This window comes from Desmodus rotundus, chromosome X, assembly GCF_022682495.2.
Source record: "Desmodus rotundus isolate HL8 chromosome X, HLdesRot8A.1, whole genome shotgun sequence".
In the NCBI taxonomy this organism is placed as follows: Eukaryota; Metazoa; Chordata; class Mammalia; order Chiroptera; family Phyllostomidae; genus Desmodus; species Desmodus rotundus.
The window spans coordinates 13,593,279-13,602,256 of NC_071400.1; the positions used below are offsets into that span (position 1 = coordinate 13,593,279).

At 42.6% G+C, this 8,978-nt stretch overlaps 1 non-coding gene across 1 annotated transcript; it reads right to left on the reverse strand.

The window, feature by feature from the left end:
- Positions 1-8,597: 8,597 nt before the first annotated feature.
- On the reverse strand, positions 8,598-8,704 carry LOC112300133 (U6 spliceosomal RNA). Its single transcript, XR_002974357.1, has one exon. It is a non-coding gene; the product is annotated as a U6 spliceosomal RNA (small nuclear RNA).
- Positions 8,705-8,978: the final 274 nt, after the last annotated feature.

Genomic DNA, 8,978 nt, shown 5'->3' on the forward strand with positions numbered 1-8,978 from the left:
GAAAGGACTCTTGCTGGTGGGCCGTGAGAAGGTGCCACATGGCTTTGGATTAACTGGAGATCGCAGCAGCCACACAGCTGATGGTGCCGGGAGCCTGAATCACAGACTTCTACTTCTTTTCCTGAGACACGGTACCCCGGACTGGGCAGAGGGAGAGGGAAGGACTGTATACATCTGTGGGTATTCTAGAGGACTTGAGTATCTTAAAGAAGACATTAAGTCATTACTCTAAGTCTGTGTAACTTTTAAATAAATAATTTCTTTCCTTTTCACAAAACAAAAACAAAAAAACAGATAGAAATCTAGGACTCTGGACTGTTAAGGCAGGTCACCAATGGTGCTGTTTGTGTGAGACTGCTGGGAGGCCGGAGCTAAGCCTCGCATCCCCAGTTGGGAGACAAGGAGAAGGGCACTGCCGAGCCGCCCCTGCCACACGTGCAGCGAGGTCCTATACTCAGCAGGAAAACAGGAACCAGGGTCTGCAGGACTGGCAGAATTGGAACCACATTCCATTGAGCCTATATCCTGAGCCCTTGATGTTTCCGTGCCTGATAATGCTTAAAAAAAAAAAAGACTCTAATTTCATTTAAATCAGGAAATAAAAGACAAATACAGTATTTGCCACCTAATACCTAGGAAATCTAAGAGTTTAACACATTTAACTACTTTTCTTTGCATAAAAGGAAAGTCAATTGAATTTTCTGGCCATTTGCCAGCATCAGAATATTAGCCTCTAGCATGGGAGAAATCACAGAAAGTCACCTAGGAAGCTCTATTCTTCTGCTGAGAATTTGGACAAAAGTGTAATTTTGATTTGAATTCAAAGAAGAGAATGCCCAGAGGAGCTTATTTTCACCCAGCTGGAGACATTAATGACTAAAACACATGGAGAAAGCAGGAGAGCACAAATGAGCAGGACAGTAATGAGAATTAGTGATGATGCTAGGATGGCTCTCTCCAGTCTGTCCATTAAACATGAAAACTTCATGACCTGGCCTTCATATGATAGAATATAAATGGTTCACTATTTTAAAGATTCTCCTCTGGAGCTCCTCTGATCTTTCAGAAGGTGGTACTACAAACTTATCAAAATAGTCCCAATGCTGCCTGAAGAACACAGTGAACACTAGCATTATTTCTTTTGATGATAAAAAATACTTGTGGGCCCTGGCTGGTGTGGCTCAGTGCATTGAGCACCGGCCTGTGAACCAAAGGGTCGCTGGTTCGATTCCCAGTCAGGGCATATGCCTGGGTTGCGGGCCAGGTCCCTGGTGGGGAGGCGAATGAGACGCAACTACACATTGATGTTTCTCTCCGTCTTTCTCCCTCCCTTCCCCTCTGTAAAAATAAATAAATAAAATCTTTTAAAAAATCCTTTTAGTAACTATGTAGCAAAGTACGTGGGAGAGGGAAAAGCCAAGCACTATACTAGGTGTTCTGGTACAACAGTGAATAAGACAGACAAGGGTCATGCCTTAAAAGAGCTTACAGGCTTATTTTTTAAATATATTTGATTGATTATGCTATTACAGTTGTCCCATTCCCCCCCTTTATTCTCCTCTGCTCTGAATCCCCCCTCCCACTGCCCCCCACCCCTTAGTTTATGTCCTTGGGTCGTACATATAAGTTCTTTGGCTTGACATTTCCTATACTACTCTTACCCTCCCCCTGTCTATTTTGTACCTATTATGTTTTGCTCTCTTTTTAAGGTATATTTTCTTGATTATGCTCTTACAATTGTCCCAATTTTTTTCTCCCTTTATCCCCCCTCTGCCCTGCACCCGCCCCCACTAACTGGGAGCCCCTCTAGTCATTCCATACAGTTTTGGGGACATCACACAAAGCTGAGGACATGGGAATATGGGTGAGGACCCACGGCCCTTGTCAGGAACATTGTGAGTGCAGAGAGCACCAGTGTGGCCACCACTCGCCTACACAGCATTTTGGTGCAAATTAGAGAAAGGTGGCCCTTCAGGGCAGATGGATTAGTAAAAGAGGTCCCTCTGAAATAGTAAGGTACCACCTATTGTTGGACATATTAGAAATGAGAACCATCTCTGGGCTTACCCAGCCCTGTGGGCCTATGACATAGCACGAAGAACGTGGGTGATTGTCAGGCCTCACTGCCCACTCTCACCAATTACATAGTTATGCCCAGCAGATCTTTCAGCAACGCTGCTGGCAGTTTTTTCTTCTGTCTTAGCGTTCTCTCCTGGGACCCTGTAAGACCACTCGATTCAGAGTTCTATGAGCCAGAAGGCCGCTGCTGTATCTTGTAGCTCTCTCTGCTCCTAGAAGGCACCCTTTCTCTTCTGCGTACTCGCTAAATGCCTATTACGAGCAAGCCATGGCTCCTCACCCATCCTAATTAACGCATTACAAACACATGCACTTATTCATCTTCCTAAAGCCCGCATATGCATGTTTCATCACTCGCCTACTTCAAAACCTTTGTCTTCCCCGAGCACGGAGCACAGAACTTGAGTCCTGGCCAGGGGATCAAAAGTCCTGGATTTATGGTTCTTACTCTAACACTAACTAGTTTCTTGTAAGCTTGGACAAAACCTAAGATCTCTTCTAAGACATTTTCTACCCCTAAACTGTGCTTCTCAGCTCTAGTCCACGGTATAGGGTTAGTCACGGAGACAGAAAGTAGAACTGTTTGCCTCAGGAGACTGAGAGATAGTTCCCCAGAAAAATCTACTTTTCTCCTGCAATCTTTGACTTTTAAGCATATGAAAAGATGCTTACCTCATGCACATTAAGAGATACACAAATTAAACTACATGGAAATACAGGTTTCCAACAATTACATTGAAAGAGCAAAGTGTTTAATAACGCACTTGGCAAAGGAATGGAGAAACATGAGCTGATACAGTAGTCGCTCTTTATCGACAGGAGATGTGTTTCAAAAGCCCTGGTGGATGCCTGAATCGCGGATAGCACCAAACCCTATACATACTATGTTTCCTCCTATACGTACACATCTATAATAAAGTTTAATCTATAAATTGGGCACAGTAAAATAACAAGAATAACTAATAATGAAATAAAACTATTATAATAATGTATTATAATAAAAGTTATGTGAATGATGTCCCTCTTCCTCTCCGCCCCTCCCCCCTCTCTCATACCTATCTGTTAACAGAGAGGACGATGAAGTGACTGCCTGGCAGGAGCGTATGCAGTGGACAAGGTAGACAAGGGATGCTTCAAGTCCTGAGCTGGGCGGTGAAGGAGCATGTGGGATTTCACCACGCTATTCAGAATGGCATGTAGCTGAAAACTGATGAATTATTTATTTTTGGAATTTCCTATTTAATATGGTCAGATCATACTGGACCACGCGTACATGCAACTGTGAATGAGAGGAAATGACTGTGTTACCTGTAGCGGTACAAATGCACGCAACTCTTACAGGTAGATTGTCAATATTCATTGGGGAGGGGGGTGGAAAGAATGTAGATAGTATTTTCAACCCAGCAATTCAACTTCTAAGATCTGTTTCCTAAAAAGTAGACTATTCCATTTCCCTAGTCCATTTACTCTCCCATGCTCCTAGCAGACGCTCTTATGTATTTTCCCATCTTCTTGAATTCCTAATGTATTTTTTCTCACAGGCTCAGACTCAGGTGACAGTCTTGTTTCTTCTTGCACTGAGAAAACACGAGTGGTCAAAAGAGAACTTCTGCAAGCTCCCATCAATACGCGCTCCCTTTTACTTGCCCCTGCGCTCATATTCTCTGCCTTCCCTCCAGTTGTTATAGATGAACTGTCCATGTTAAGGCCAGCCCCTCTGCCCGTGCACAAAATTTTACCCCCAACAGCAACTCAAAGACATCCTTCCTGTAATTCTTTTCCTTTCCTGCATCATTACATTTCATCTCTCCACTGGATCACTCCCATTAGCATACACGCATGCTGTCATTTCCCCCAGCGCCTCCTTCCCTCAGTCCCCTGTAGCTACTGTTCTATTTACAGCAAATGCGCTATCCCTTTACAGAAAAGCTCCTCAAAAGAGCTGCCACAACTGGCTGTCTTTCCTCCCCTGTTCTCTCCCATGTATTCCAACCAGGAGGCTTGCATCCTCCCACTCCACCAAAACTCCTCCTGCCAACGTCTCCAATTACTTCTACATCACCATTTCACAGGCCTAATCTTACCTGAAATACTTTTCTTTTTTCTTAACATTTTATTATGAAAAATTTCAAAGGTACAGGGAAATTGAAAGAATTGGCCTTTGAACACATCCATCATCTCGACAGTAAAATGAAACATTTTACTATATTTACTTTTCACAGCCCATGCCGTTTTCATCATGATACTCTCCCTTTTTGCTCCCTTTTTAGAGGCAGCGTGAACCTCGGGCATTTCCCAGCTCTAGAAGGCGGGGTCTCCTCATCCTGTACATTGAAGGGACAAAAACTGAGGGATGGTAAGAGACAGGGAACGGTCAACTCAAATGGTCAGATTTAAGGAATGAATGAGTAATATAGTTATATCACCTATTGCTCCTGTTTTTTTTTCTAAAGATTTTATTTCTTTATTTTTAGAGACAGGGGAATGGAGGGAGAAAGAGAGGGAGAGAAACATCAATGTGTGGTTGCCTCTCACGTGCCCCTCCACCAGGGACCTGGCCCGCAACCCACGCATGTGCCCTGACTGGGAATCCAAATGGCGACCCTTTGGTTCACAGGACGGCACTCAATCCACTGAGCCACACCAGCCAGGGAGGCTATTGCTCTTTTATTCAACTTATACTAACAATAATTTCTGCGGGGGGGGGGGGGGTCCCAGGTATAAAGGAAAATGAGACTGTCACCCAACAGATGAAAACCCAAACAGATAGAGATGTATCAAATGGGACATAGGGAATATCAATTTATAAAATTCACTCCAAAATTGCCCTGTAATCCTCTTGCATGCTGCACCACACACCTGGAGCCAATAAATGCACCATTTATTCAGAAAAGTACAGCCACTCTTTTTTCAATCAAATAGATTGCAAGTGTCTCAGGGATTCAGATTTTCTACAATGCGGGAAGGAGGTTCTTTGAGTAGGAACAGGATGCAGATGAAATAAGGAAGCCAGGCTTTCAGTGGGAATTTCATTTGTATTTGTTTACACAGACTGTGCAGTTTAGTCCCAGTTCCTTTTTATTTATTTAAAATGGTATTTCTGATTTCTTTAGGTATATCTGATTTTTGTTTCTATTCTCCTATGGGAATAACAATATGATTAACAAATATGTCACTGATACACAACGTTAAAACAAAATTATCATGAAAACTTATTTAATTTTCTTTTCATTTTGAGCGGAGTTTTCACACAGACCAGCTCTTGCTAAAGTAATTTTAATTGTGTATGTAGCCAGTCACCTGCATTTCTCTGAAAGGTGAAATTATTTTTACAATATATAAGTTAATACTAAACAGCATACACCACACATTAGATGAGAAATTTTATATTAACTAAAGTGTTACATACTGTCAATTGATGATGATGATGATAACAACCACTAAATTCTTACAGTGGAATAAATGTTTCAGATCAGTGTTGTCTAAAATGTGGCAGGGTGCTTCTGAGTAGCTTATTCAAGTGTGCAGTCCAGTGTATTTCATCAGCGTGCAGCAATATTCAAAGAAATGTAAAGATTTTAAAGGCAATTTTCTACAATGTGAATGGAAAGAATATCCCCCTGATCACTCAGCGCTCAATTAAGGAAGCAATCTCTCATGGTTTCCTTACTGAGCTTGTTGAGTATATTTCCCAACGTGCAATGCTGGCCAATTCTTCCCACCAGCCCGCATGTTTCTCCTTCCTGTCCTGGCTCTTGGAACACAAGCGAAGTCCCAAAATTACTTTTTATTACATAAGTCAAATAGCATTAAGAAGGTTGATATGTCAGGAAAAATAAATTTTTCCTTAACCATTTTCACATCAAAGAGCAAGAGCAGTTAGATGATCCGCTCTTTGGGATTCTCAGAGCCACTTCTACTGGGCACACAAATTCAGGAACTCACTGTGATGGCGTAAAGGTTTATCTCTACCTCCTTCTTCACTACCTCAACCTGTAAGGGACTCAGAAACTCATATAGATGGTTGTACATCTTTCTGGTAAAATGGTCACACGATTAAGACATAATGATTCCCAGTTAAAATGTATTCCAAAATTCATATACAGGGTGGAGGAAAAGTAGGTTTACGGCTGTGGATATGCGAAACAGAGTTAATTCTTGTACTATTATTTACTGATGATTGTATTATTTTCCATACAAACCGAAAACCTGCTTGTGCCCCACCCACCCTGCACAGCGTGTGTCTAGTTGTCACGAACAGCTTGAGGAAAGACTTCCACTTAAATGTTAAAACATGGATTTCTGGTCAAGATGGAGATGTAGGGAAACACAGCTCACCTCCTTGCACAACCACATCAAAATTACAACTATAGAACAACCATCACTCAGAACTGTCGGAAATCAAGTTGAATGGAAGTCTGACTATGGAACTAAAGAAACCGCATCCATCCAGACTGGTAGGCGACACAGAGATGCGAAGACGTGGAGTGGGCTGGTTCCACACCAACAAGTGGTGCATAAAAATCTGGGAGCGATATCTCAGGAGCAAGGGGCTCCAGCACCACATCAGCCCTCCCAGCCCTCCCAGCCCAGGGTTCCAGTGCCAGGAATATAAGTCCCCATAACTTCTGGCTGCAAAACCAGCACAGACTGAGTCAGTGGAAGGAATTTCTGGATTCCCAAGCAGTTCCTCTTTAAGGGCCCACACACGGACTTACTCACACTCACTCCCAATGAGCTCCAGCACCAGGGCAGAGGCTTGAAGGGCACCAGTGGTATACAGGGAGGAACTGAAGAGTCTGGCACCTGGGCAAGAACTGAGGGACAGCTTTCTCCCAGACAGAAAGTCGGGCAAAGGCCATTGGTCCTTTTCTGAGCCCACCCTTCACAGAGCCACACAACTGGCAGGCAGGTGCTATATCTGAGATTCCATCAACCTGGCTCAAGTGGTTTGCTCTGCCCTGGGGAATCCCTGAGGCTCCGCCCCACCTAACTTATGGCCCACCCAAGCTGTTAACAGTGGCTTTTCCATAGGAATAGCTGGTTTTGGCTCAGGCTTCACATCTTCCTAAATCCTCTCCAACAAGCAATAACCCGCCTCAGTGAGTCCACAGTCCCCATACCTTTGGCAAAGCAGCCCCAGGTCCGGCACTAGCAGCAGCTGGCCTCAGAAAAAGAACTTAACAAAAGGGAGATAAGCAATCTATCAGACGCAGAGTTCAAAACCCTGGATATTAGGACGCTCAAGGAAGTTAGTTAGGACCTCAACAGCACAAAAAAGATCAGACAGAAATAAAGGATATACTAATGGAAGTAAAGGACAATTTACAGGGAATCAACAGTAGAACAGATGAAGCCAGGGATCAAAGCAATGACATGGAATACAAGGAAATAAAAAACAACCAATCAGAACAACAACAAGAGAAAAGAATCCAAGAAACTGAGGATAGTGTAAGGAGCCTCTGGGACTTCAAGCAAACCAACATTTGCATCATAGGGGTGTCAGAAGGAGAACAGAGTGAGAAAGAAATTGGAAATCTATTTGAAAAACTAATGAAAGAAAAATTTCCTTATTTGGTGAAGGAAATAGATATGCAAGCCAGGAAGCACAAAGAGTCCCAAACAAGATGGGTGCAAACAGGCACATTAAGACACACCATAATTAAAATTCCGAAGTGTAATGATAAAGAGAGAATATTAAAACTAGAAAGAGAAAAGCAGTTAGTTTCCTACAGGGGAATTCTGATAAGACTGTCAGCTGATTTCGCAAAAGAAACTTTGCAGGCTAGAAGGAACTAGCAAGAAGTATTCAAAGTGATAAAAAGCAGGGACCTAGTGCCGAGATTACTCTATGCAGCAAAGCTATCATTTAGAATCAAAGGGCAGATAAAGAGCTTCCAAGACAAGAAAAACCTAAAGGAGTTCATCATCACCAAACCATTACTATACGATATGTTAAAGGGACATATCTAAGAAAAAGAACATCAAAACTATGAACAATAAAATAGCAATGAACTCATACCTATCAACAACTGAATCTAAAAAGCATACTAAGCAAACAAGAAGAGAGATACATTCATGGATATGGAGAGGGTTTTGATAGTTGCCAGATGGGAGGGGGCTTGGGAGAATGGGTGAAGAGGTGAGGGGATTAGAAAGTACAAATTGGTACTCACAGAATAGCCATGGGGATGTAAAGTACAGTATAGGAAATGGAGTAGCCAAGGAGTGTATACCCATGACCCATGGATATGAACGAAGGGGAGGGGATGGCCTGAGGGAGTGCGGGGTGCTTGGTCAGGAGGGCAAAAATTGAAAATAGGACAACTGTAACACCATAATCAATAAAATAATTTTTTGCATTTTCAATTGTTCTTCAAGTACAGTTGTCTCCATTTTCCCACCACCAGTTTCCCCCACCCCACCTCCCACCCTCAATCCTTCCCGCCTTTGGCTTTGTTCATGGGTCCTTCATATGTGTTCCTTGACGACCCTTCCCCTTCATTCCCCCATTACCCAAAAATATGGAACACTTCACGAATTTGCATGTCATCCTCGCTCAGGGTCCATGCTAATCTTCTCTGTATTGTTCCAATTTTAGTGTATGTGCTGCCGAAGGGAGCACTAAAATACAATTTTTTAAAATGTTAAAACAGCATCATAAGTAGTGGGAAAAGATAGCTGGAATGAGAAAGATGTGTCCACAGACAGAGAATGTACTAGAATAGTTCTTTCTTTCAAGCCATAAATCTACCAGTTTAATTTGTCAGATTCAAGTTTACATGGAAGCTAAGCTAGCAATGATAATTTGATCTTCAACACCAATGCTAAGTGGGATTTAATGCAGTTAAAGATAATGAACTTAATGTCCAAGGCCACGCCTACAGGAATGGAGCAGT